Here is an 11,814-nt window from a genome sequence, read left to right as displayed (position 1 = left end):
TTTACTGACGAAGGTTCAACTGTATATCGTACGACGTGCTGGACACACGTAGTGCACACAAGTGGAAAATTTCCATCATTTCGTTTCGGCCATGAAGCGACTCTAGATAAATATGCATGGTTCGATTCATTTCTTTCACAATACATGTGCCTTATCCCACTTATCAGCATGCCCCGACGATGCACAATGTTCAGCAAGCGCACTCGGTGACACGTGTTGCTTCTCTGTCATTTTGGTGCGGCTTGAACTGCCTCTCAGTTCAAAGTTTCCACTTTTGGCGATGTAAACACATGGAAATTTCACCATATATATTGTTCTTTCAACAATGCTAAACAGCTACAGACGAACCTCCCTAGGTCTGTAGTGTATTCTCTGCACTGAAATAAACATAAAATATATTGTGGAGCTGACCCGATGAGGAAGCTCCTGCGGCCATGATTTCTTATCTGGCCAGCCATGGTGTCGATCAGTAGACACGGCCATAGACATCGCCACACGAACAGGGCACCCTAGCGTGTTCTACTCGAGTGCAAATCTGAGTGCGGCATTCTTCTTCCTCAGCAGCGCTATAGCCAAGTGTTTTGCCGCTGCCTGGAACATAAGTTTACAGACCTTTACCGGTGACGCTTTTCACACACTCACTTTTCAGCTCCTCGGTGTAGGTGCCGCACATTTCCCGTCACCACTTGGCTCTGGCAGATGGCATCATTGTCAGGATGCTAAGCAGAAAGGAAAGCCATTAGCTAAATAAAAATAATGAAAAATTATTCTGAATGAAAGCCAAATAATTAAATTCTGGGGTGCCGAAACCCCAAAATGATTACAAGGCCTGCCGTAGTAGGGGGACTCAAGATTAATTTTGCCCGGTTCTTACTGGTGGTCATCGTGACGATAGGTACACACACACATCCACATATCACCTCTGTTATTAAATCTGTCTGTCACGTAAGACATACCCCCGTAAACGCAGTCTCCCCATTACAAAGACGCAAGAGAAGTCAAATTCTACACTGGAATGATGAGCGGCCACGGAGCCAGCTGTGGAAGACGACGACAAACGTGTGAGTAGTGGCACGAGCGCATTAGTGCAACCAGACGGACGTTTCACCTAGACATATACAGCTTCGCTGTAAAATTCTGCTGTCATATTGTTGTCAAAAATTGTTATCATACTGTTATCAAAATAATGAAACGAGATGCAGTAGGAAGCCACAAGGACCAGCTGGCGCGGAGTTCAGCTGAGCTCAGGAGCCCACCTCTACTAGTTCTTGTTTTGGCTCAGTGCTGCAACATTTTCACCGGAGGCAGACGAAGCTCGCCAAGCAAGCTAAAGCGGCCCGTGATGGTACTGCTTGAGGCGGGCCACGTGAACAACTTGCTTCGCGCGAACGCCGATTACTTGCCGTCACTTTGGCAGCACATAGCTCACGTCACTCAAATGATGGTCCAACAACGGAGTAAGTGGCGAGAAACTTGCAGTACGGTCCCTTTTTTGCAAACAGGTGTTCACAACCAAAAACATTCACCGGGAGGTAAAGCTAACGGGGATATGCCAGGTATCGTGGCAAGTCTGGCAGTGCCCTTGTGAAGACAACGTCCTAAGATGTGCCAGTCAACAAGCTTCTTCAGCACGACACAGAGTTTGGGCAATCGAAGGATCTTCTTGACACAATAAAGGTAGAATAGTGGCCAGAAAGCTCTGGGGAGTGCATACGTACAGCAGAAAGAATGGCGCACATCCAGTAACTTCATGCTTAGCAATATTGTACACGTACGTAAGAAAAGGTAAGACGGCGTGTCCCAGTTTTAGTGGTCAGTGGCAACACACATTGAGAGCATGTTGGTAAGTTTGATTTGTCCACTCCGTGAAGCCATTGATTTGAGTGTGATAAGGAGTGGAGCGATAGGCAGAACCACAAAGCCACAAATGTTCTTCAATGATGTCGGCGGTGAATTGCCGTCCACAATTGCTGATAACAACCCGCAGAGTGCCATGATGCATCAAAAAGGAAGAGCCATCTGCTGCAGTGCCGCTGTTTCCGTGTAGCGAGTTAGGTAATCGACGCACACTATAATCCAGCAGTAGCCAGCCAACATCTTCGGAAGCAGGTCAAGCAAGTCGATGCCAACATTTTCAAAGGGCAATGTCAGTGGCCTAACTGGTTGCAAACAGCCTGCTGGAGCCATCGCTGTTTGCTTGTGGCACTGACAAACAGTACAGCTGGCAATGAAGCAAAACGACGACAGGAATTAGACCCGTTCCCGGACGCCTGACTCGTTTGTCATCTGGGAGCAACTGTGCTATGGCTGCCGCTCATGCTCGGCGCCCCTCCTTATTTATTTGCAACAGGCGACAATTTGTTTTGTTGTTTTCCAGAGTTTGGGCCAGCAAAATCTCTGGTGAAGTCGGTACAGTGTGCGTGTGAAGCTAAGGTGCCCGGACATGATATCATCGTACACTGAATGAAGAACCGCAGGGAGCAGGTTTTCAGGCACAACCAGGAGCAATGGTGGACCATCAGCTGAGTAATTTTTCTTGTACAGCAAACATTACCAGGTGACGAGTTGTCACTGCCCCGTTTCAAAGGGGATGCCAACAAATCATCATCAAAGGTACAAAGCACGAGGCCTATATGCAAGCGTGGTACGCGAGTCACCACCATGTGACGGCAATGACGATTATGCCGGCTCTGACGGTAGACTGTTGCAAACACCGAGAACATGATTTCAGTTTCGTATCCAACTGCACCACATGGGTTATCTTTGGACCATGCGTATAATAATAATAAAAAAGGGAAAGTGCTAGAATCAGAGAAATACTGTAATGCTTCATTGTGAGCTACTGTTCTTGCATCAAAAATCATCCTATGGCAAGACAAAAATAGTCATTTTGGCCAAAGATGGTGTGTGTTCGACATATTCAATGTCCCCAAAGCTTTGCCAAGACAGACGTTGCCACTAGAGTGGTCTCAATCGGGGTCACTACTGAGGTCAGGTGCGGGCATGCTTCTAGCCAAGTTCGAATTACCCAGCAAAAGCAAACCTTAGCATCGAAATCACTAAGGCTTTGGCCAACAGAAATGTATAGCCAGCAGCCGGGACCTTAAGTTGGGATCGTTCAAAAATATATAAGTGTGGAAATACTCAAATATCACAGACTCCCAAACAGTGAACATTCAAGGGACTAACAAACAATATTTATGGACCCAGTTTTTTATGGCGCAATGAAAAGCTCACCCTCGGTAGTGTTTACACCTGCAGCGGTTACTTCTAAAAGTGCGTGGATATTTTGTAAGCAGAATTTTTCGATCTGAGCAGCCTCTAAAAAAATAAGAGTCCCTCCTCCAGCAACGCTGAGAAGTGATAGCAATGCCGATAGCCTGCCTCGCAAATTGTGAAAGCTGCCCATCGGCCTGCTTTCACTGGAGGAAGTGCAACTGTGGTTAACCACCTATATTGTCACCTTTCCAGCCACTTTTAAAGGTAAATAGACTGGTAGAATAAGTTTGCGTTGCTGTACAGATCTTTCTTACAGCTGCACCGTGTTCTTTTCCAAAGTACACGCCTACGTCATGGCTGGCTGGTCCCCGTCGTCGTTATTCAGTTGATAGACGAGCCAAGCCAAGTCATCGAAAACGAAGGCAGCGCCACTTTTCTACTCACTATAAACGAAGGCTTATCTGCACATTGTAAGTTAGAAAAAACTTATAATAGAAAGAATGGCACTGCATTTCAATATTAATAAAAAAGACGAGGAACAGCATACACTGGTAGAAGGTCACATGGTAGATCTCTTAAATAGGTTCATGTTTTTGCCGCATGGGGCGCCAAAGGTCATTTTCCATGACTTTTAGTGAAGAATGAAAAATATAAATCCACGTTTAATGAGAAAAACAGGGCCCGTTCTAGCCAATACGATAGACGAACTTTCCATCCCCGGGGTTATCTCCATTCATGCTCTGGGCGGTTGTCTGTCCCCTTCAAATAAATTCTATTCACAAATCGTATAGCGCAGCTCCTCAAGCTCGATGCCACCCAAGCAAGCACCTCATTTCGTTGTTGTCAGCGCAAAAGGAACGCCGAGCTCGCCGCTGACGGGCCTGCTCCGGTTGACACGGTAGCGTGAACCGGAGCACTTCTGCCCCACTGCATGCGCTCCCCGGCGTCAGCTCAACTGCCGCAATTCGCAGTATGGTACCAAGTGGGCCGGAACCGCCCCTGTCAGTACAAGGTTCTTCCAGGTCGACAGGACTGATCGAAACGATAATCCAACATGAACAAAAGGAATGGCAAGAAAAGTAGCGCATATTTCTGAAAGTGCAAAAGAATATACGAATATTGGGCTGATTAAGCACCGGAGAGCACACACATGTTGTATACGTAAGCCGCGACAAACTTTACGCCACTGCAACAGCTATCAATCTAACCCATACACATGATATCGGGACCAGTTACTAATGAGCCACTCGTATGAGCACAGTGGCAAGCATTTCGCGATGGCTGGCAGCCCTCGCACGTCGGCCAGCGGTGAATTTTCATCAGGCCACACAGCCTAGGCCTAATCAATGCTGCTTCCTCAGACGTCAGCGAATAAAGTTATGGTTCGGTGCCGATCCACGCAGATATATTCACAGCAGCTGCGCAACACTCGGAAAGCCAGCAAACAGCCTCCAAATTAAAGCAAGTGCATAGAACAGCAACAATGAGGATGCACATTGCTCTCTTTGTAGCTTCCAGCAGCCCGTCACCAGACTAGCATCTTTGTCTGCGGGCATGAATGCACCGTGTGACCATAGTGCGCCGACTGCCTGGCTGCATTCATTTCAGTGGACGGCAGATGAACGAGATAAAGTGGAGGAAGGGCATACCTGCCAAGCTCAAGAATTGCGAATTCATTTGTAGACTCGGGACCGGGGGGAGGGGGCCACGGGAATTCTGCCGAGGAGTACGACTTCAAACACACTTGGAAGTACCGATAGAGTCTAGTACAAACGAGGCTTTGAGCACGATATCACACTTCGCAGCCGCTACGGCTACGAAACACTGGAGTGCCGGAGTCGCACTGCGCCCAATGCAGCAGCACATCCCACAAAAAAAAACCAAGCGAGGCCCTCAAAACAGGTTATACTCGCGAAAAAAGCCTAGCGAAGGTGACAGGCGAGACGACAAGCCACAGCCTCCAATACAGAAACTGTGCCTGCCGCATCGACCCGAAATCGCCGTCATCTCTGGGGGCGCCACTTAAGTACAGGCGGGTCTCTATGTTGAGAGTAACGACAACCAGCGACTTCCGGCCATCGCCAGGTCATCTAACGACCCGATAACGAAGGCGTCACAGAGTGAAAAATGTCCTTACTCTGCAGACAATAAAGGTTACGACGCACACCCCCATCTCTATGCGCCCCAATGTAAGTGGCACTCCCGCCCACCAGCAACGGTGCGACTTTATAAGGAATTTTTTAAAAATATTTCGCAAATATAACCACTTTTTGTAAAAATTGAACCAACATTTTTATTATTTATTTATTTGAAAATACTGCAGGCCAACTTGGCCCAAGCAGAAGGGGCAGATACATGATAATAAAAACAATGATAAAATGATACATACAATGGTACAATATTCGAGTAATAGATAACAATACGCTATAAATACAAAGCATCAAGGACTGAAAAAAGCTGCAATGAATGCATATTAAGTGATAATGCATTATCACGTAGTTAATCAAACCCAACATCAGCAGGAAAAAGAAACCTCACAACAAACATAAAATGTGCTCCTCCAAAGACTGAACGAAATTTGGCGACATTATTACTGATTCTGGAAGTATATTCCAGTCCTGTATAGTTCTCGGAAAGTAACTGTTTTGGAATGCTTTAGTTCTGGCAAAAATTGGTTGCAAAAAATGAGCTCTAGTGTGTCTTGTTTGCCTTGTTGTTACAGGGCGAAGGGTATGGAAGATCAGTTAACTTCGTGTAACCAGTCATTATATTATGAAGAAATTTTATGCGATGAAATTTCCTTCTAGAATGTAAGGAAAAAAATTTGTTTTTCTTCATTATTTCACTTGGGGAATCAGATCTTCTATATTTATTGAAGATAAATCTGGTGGCCTTACGCTGAATCATTTCAAGCTGATTTATATCTTTTATCGTGTGTGGGTCCCAAATTTGTGAAGCGTATTCTAATTGTGACCGTACATATGTGTTTACAGCGAGCAGGCGCACATGAGGAGGAGCATTACGAAGCTTTCTGCGTAAGAAGCACAACTTCTTAAATGCCTTCGAACATATCTCGATATATGTTTAGTCCATGTTAATTTATTAGTAAAAGTAACTCCAAGATACTTGTAACTGTCAGCAGCTTGAATGGGAGTATTGCTGGAGCAGTACTCAAATAAGCTGGGGGTCTTTTTTCCAGTGACTCTTAGCAAAACTGTTTTCTCTACATTTAACTGCATATCCCAAGAATGACACCAAGAACTTATATTATCAATGGACTGTTGGAGCAAATCGTGGTCATTGGTAGAAGTCATTTGCTTAAAAATAATGCAGTCATCTGCAAACAACCGTACGGACACTGATGATGAAATGTCCTCTGTTAAGTCATTAATACAAATGAAAAATAGCAAAGGTCCCAATACACTGCCTTGCGGCACACCAGAGTTAACAGGAAGCACTCGAGAATGGCAACCCTTAATATCAACAAATTGTTCTCTGTTTTTCAAGTAAGATGCAATCCAATTGATAAGGTAATTCGGAAGACCAATTAGTTCAAGTTTGAGCAAAAGTTTGGAATGTGACACTTTATCGAAGGCCTTACAAAAGTCAAGAAATAGCATATCAACCTGGCCGCCTTTATCAAGAACCATTGAAATATCGTGAACCGTTCGTAAAATCGTAAGACGGGTCCAAATTCGTACGGTTTACGGAAAAGTCGGAAGAGTTGGCAGGTATGGAAGGGGGAGAGGGGGGGGGGCATCGTGAGAACTTGCTGTGACCACTCCCGATGTCAGAATTTCTTTCACAGGTGGCAAATCACGCCGAACCTGAGAATGAAATGGCGCCTGCTTTTTATCGTCTGCGCCAACTGGGGTCAACCCGCACAGTGCCGATGATGGCTATGCTCAGAGCAATGATCAAACCCATGGTACGCGATCCACACTTTCGTCTGTCTCACAGGTTGACCTTACGATAACCCACCTGCCATAAGGCCTTTTTGCATTTCGGAGAAAAACTGGAAAGGTAAACTTTCTATGCAATAAAAGATTGCCATAAAACACAGCTCCACTGTTAAACTGAGAACCTCATTGGCATTCTGTACAATATAATGTCACTAGTTCTTTAGCTTCAGAGAGAGAGAGAGAAATAACTATTTTGCCCAAAATGTGGTTAGAGGAGGGGGTAATGACTAGAAGCCTCCCTCGTCCCCCCCTTTAGACGGCGACCGGCAGCCCCTGAGCAACGGCGGCGTCTTCAGCCATTTGGACTACTCTTGCTTGAACATCCGGGTCCGAGCTCCTCATTTGTTATTAAACTTGGTTGTTGTGTTTTTGACCAGTTATTGTTATTATATTGTTTCTTTGGGCATGCCCAGATTATGTGTTGAAGATCTGCTCGGTTGTTACAATGCTTACATATGTCTGTGTATACGTCTGGGTGATAGTGACTGAAGGCAATGGGATTGGGGAATGTGTTGGTTTGTATTAGCCGCCAAGCCACCGATTGCCACTTGTTTAACGAGCAATGTGCTGCTGGATATCTAGCCCTGCCTAGTCTGTAGTGATCAATGATTTCCCTAAAGGAAACCAGCCTATCTCTGCCTGACTGGTGGATTGCGAATGCGTCCGTGTTGGTTCCATCGTCTCGGTCTGCAAAACCTCGAGCCGCATCATGCGCATTCACGTTGCCTGGCAAGCCAGAGTGGGCTGGTGCCCAGATGATTTGTATTCCCCTAACTCGGTCTCCGTGGAAACCAGCCTGGAGGATTTTTTGCGCCTTTGGCGAGATGCGTCCTTTTCGCGTAATTTAATAAGGCAGTCTTGCAATTACTTATTATAATCTTATTTTTGGGAGAAGATGTCATTGCTAGTGCAATGGCAACCTCTTCTCCTACCTCTGGCGTTGTTGTTAGGACTGTGCCTGACGCAATTGCATGTCCTTGATTATTGACTACTGCCACTGCCATGGCATCTTGATGTTCGTAGTCGGCTGCGTCTACATAGCACTCGTCTTTACAATTTTCAAACTTTCTTCCTAATGCTTTGGCTCTTTTATTTTCTTCGTTCTTTGTTGTGCGAAGGATGCATGTGTTTGGGTAACGGAGGGATATATAGGCGTCTCCTAATGTCCGCTGGTATATCTGTTTTGATGTCAGTTCTGGGTTCATAGTTGATGCGCAGTGCTTCCAGAATATGTCTTCCGGTTTAACTTTTGGAGAGCCTCTCCATCTGGGCAGTTCTGTGAGCTTATATCAATTCTTCTATGGTGCCATAGAGTCACAGTGCCTCGAAACGTTCATTCGAAGTGGTGACTTGTATCCCCAGAGCTTGCTTGTAGGTTTTCCTAATCACGACGTTGACTGTTTTCTTTTCTTCAGTTTTAAGGTCTAAGAATGGCGCTACGTAGACAATCCGGCTGAGAACAAAGGCTTGAATTAGTCTGATCAAGCTATTTTCTTTTATACTGTGGTGTTTATTTGCTATGCGTGAAATAAAACGCGTTGTCTGATATGTAGTGCTTTATAACTGTCTGATGGTTTCAATATTGTAGCTGTTGTTCTGAATCCACATACCGAGGATCTTTATACTTGTAACCAGCGGTATGGGTTGCTGTATATTGGGGACTTCAGTTTTCTTTTTCCCTCTTGACGTTGGCTGGTATAGCAGGAGCTCGGATTTCTGCGGGGAGCATCCCAGACCTCTCGACCCAACGTATACTTCTACCGCATCAATCGCCTTTTGCAGTGTGTCCTGAATATGACCAACACTGCCTCCAGCTATCCATAGCATAATATCATCGGCGTATAGGCTATGATTTCGATCTTCAATGTTATTAAGTATTTATGGGAGGCCTATCATGGCGACATTGAAGAGGAAAGGCGAGGACAGAGCCTTGCGGCGTACCTCTGCTTCCCATCTCTAGTTCTTCCGACGCCACTCCTCCTATTGTTAAGATTGCTCTTCTGTCAGATAGAGTCTTTGATATATTCGTATGTCTTACGCCCAACTCGTAATTTTTCCAGGTTTTCCAATCTTGCTTCATGTTTCACATTGTCGAAGGCCTTGGTTAGGTCTAGTCCCAGTATGGCCTTGGTATCCATCCAGGAGCCGCCGTTACCGTCTATTATTTGATGCTTAATTCTCAGCATTATGTCTTGCGTCGATAACTTCGGGTGGAAGCCCACCATTGTGTGTGGAAAGGCTTCTCTGTTCATGTATCTGTTTAATCTGTCGAGGACCACGTGTTCCATCAATTTGTCAATGCATGAGGTCAGCGAGATTGGTCTGAGGTTTTCAAGCTGTAGTTTTTTGCCTGGCTTCGGGATCATTACGATTTTTGCTGTTTTCCACTGTTTTGGGATTTTGCCTCTTTCCTAGCAGATGGTCATGCTTCAGAGGAAAAAAAAAACACTTGATTTTATAGACATTCTATTGACAGAAAAATATTTTCCAGACCTTCAATACTATAAGTGAGCTGTAATCATTGTTTGCATACTAATTTGGAGACCCTTTAATAAAAGTATACCGTAATGTAGATCTTGATTTCTATATATCTGAGTTACTGATAGCTTACTTAATTCTTGTAATGCAATGCTAGTGCGAATTCTGAGCATGTGCAGCACAGTGTATTCTTGTCCAAAATTTGTAAGCATTAAATTTTGTCAGAAATTTCTTGGTATTTGACATTTAGTTCCATATTCGGCATTTTTTTTTTCTCAATTCAGTTCAATATTCAATATTCATGCATTATTACTGCTTTCTGCCCTACTTTTTCTTTCCTATTGTCTCCAGAAAATAAATAGTAGGCTTTTAATTATCTCCATAATTACTTATCTATCAAAAAAATAATAGCATGTTTGAAATCAGCTCAGAAAACTGAATGCGACTGACTTAACTGAATTTGGTAAAAAAGTAAGTAAGACAGCTTTAGAAAATATGTCCCCCCTTAATATGGAACTTCAGATAAACAAAACACTATTCTGTCCCCTTCGAGTTCCGTTTAGGCTGAGTTTACTGTATTGGACATAACGAAGGTAGTTTCACATCTGCTGCGACCTACATCACCCGAGGACATTGTTGTAGGGGAAGCACAATGCTAAAAAAAGAACAAGAAAAACGGTTAATCGACAAACATGGGCAAGCTGTGTCAACCGCCCTCAGAATGCCAGATATATGAAAACATCTCTGCAAAAGAAAAGCGAGAACATCTAAATAATAGAATCCGGTAAAAAGCAAGCACGTGTCTTCACAGACCAGACTCAATTGCACTAGCGAAGCATGGCATCAAAAGAACTCCGCAGGTAGCTCATCCAACGCAGTAATACTAGTGTTAAGAAAGAACGAGAATTTGAATACGTCAAGGCGACATTTACACTCCCTAACTCTTTTTTATATGTCACATCCCGCTGACACAAAAAATGGTTTTATATTATTGAGTTTGCTTATTATAAATGCTGAGGACAAACGTAAGCCTTTGCAGCTTTCGATGAGAGGAGAGTTCTTTTCTGCCCAGTCTGTCTGCAATCTGAGCTTCTTATTGTGTAATCAGAATTGCCTGTCACAAACCTCGCAGTACTCTTTCTAGTTTACCCTTTACACGGCTGTAAAGGGGTCACGCACAGAACACAAGAGTATCCCAAAATCTGTATAAAGTTCGAATAACACAAGGTTTCCTTGAACTATCTCAATGCATGCTTGAAATTTCGTTGAATTGCAAGAATTTGCAAGTGCAAGAATTGCAAGTGCAAGAATTTAGAAGCTTTAGCAGCAATTTTATCAATGTCACATGCCCAATCCAATGTAGAAGTGAATGTTATGCCAAGTCAATTCTAATGGGTGAGTTCGAAGACATAGAAACAGCTCAGCATTTTTTGTGTTTTTTTTCGTATTGGTAAATCATATGTGAAAACATTTTGCTATGTTTAGATTATTTGCCAGTCAACACACCAAGATGAAACTGCTTACAGGTCGGGCTGCAATGTAATTGCACAGCAATGTCATTAACACATTTCACAGGATAATACAATATGCAGTCATTGCCATAAATTCGAACTGTCGATTTCAGGCCAGTTGGAAAATCATTACAGTAGGGGACTCAAGAATGAGCCCTGGGGTGCACCAGATAGCACATCTGTGGATGATCAGGCCGTACCTGACAGTCGGTCAGTCTTTCAGCCATACCAACAGAGATTCTGGAATTCCCAAAAGAGATGACTTGTAAAGGTGATGCGGCACGATGCCAAAAGCCTTCTTAAAACCGAGAAAAATGGCATCCAGATGTACACCTTTATCAAAAGATAAGGCAATATCATTTATGAACTCAGCTAACTGCATTGCACAAGAAAGCCCTGTGCAAAAGCAACGTTGGGATGAGTAAAAAAAATTATCTTGATATTATTTCATAAGGAATGAATAGATGATGTGCTCAAGTGTTTTACAACATACAATCAACTTCCTTCAATTCGAGCCTAATGGGACCGACGAAACTGATTGATTTATCCGGTGGTTTGACTTAAACAAAATGCAATGAAACGACAAAGCAAATCGCTGATTCATTTGGCAGTATTTTCCTGATTCTAATATGCGCTTAAATCAA

At 43.9% G+C, this 11,814-nt stretch overlaps 1 protein-coding gene across 2 annotated transcripts in view; it reads right to left on the bottom strand.

Moving 5' to 3' along the window:
• Positions 1-482: 482 nt before the first annotated feature.
• LOC125947042 (uncharacterized) overlaps positions 483-11,814 on the bottom strand; it is a 74,615-nt gene continuing 63,283 nt past the window's right edge. For both annotated transcript variants that reach the window (XM_049671324.1, XM_049671326.1), the window contains exon 6: positions 483-719. The gene's annotated coding sequence lies outside the window, so the exon portion shown is untranslated. The remainder of the gene's footprint in view (positions 720-11,814) is intronic.

Source organism: Dermacentor silvarum, chromosome 7, assembly GCF_013339745.2.
Source record: "Dermacentor silvarum isolate Dsil-2018 chromosome 7, BIME_Dsil_1.4, whole genome shotgun sequence".
NCBI classification, from domain to species: Eukaryota; Metazoa; Arthropoda; class Arachnida; order Ixodida; family Ixodidae; genus Dermacentor; species Dermacentor silvarum.
This window is presented reverse-complemented; position numbering and strand designations above follow the sequence as displayed.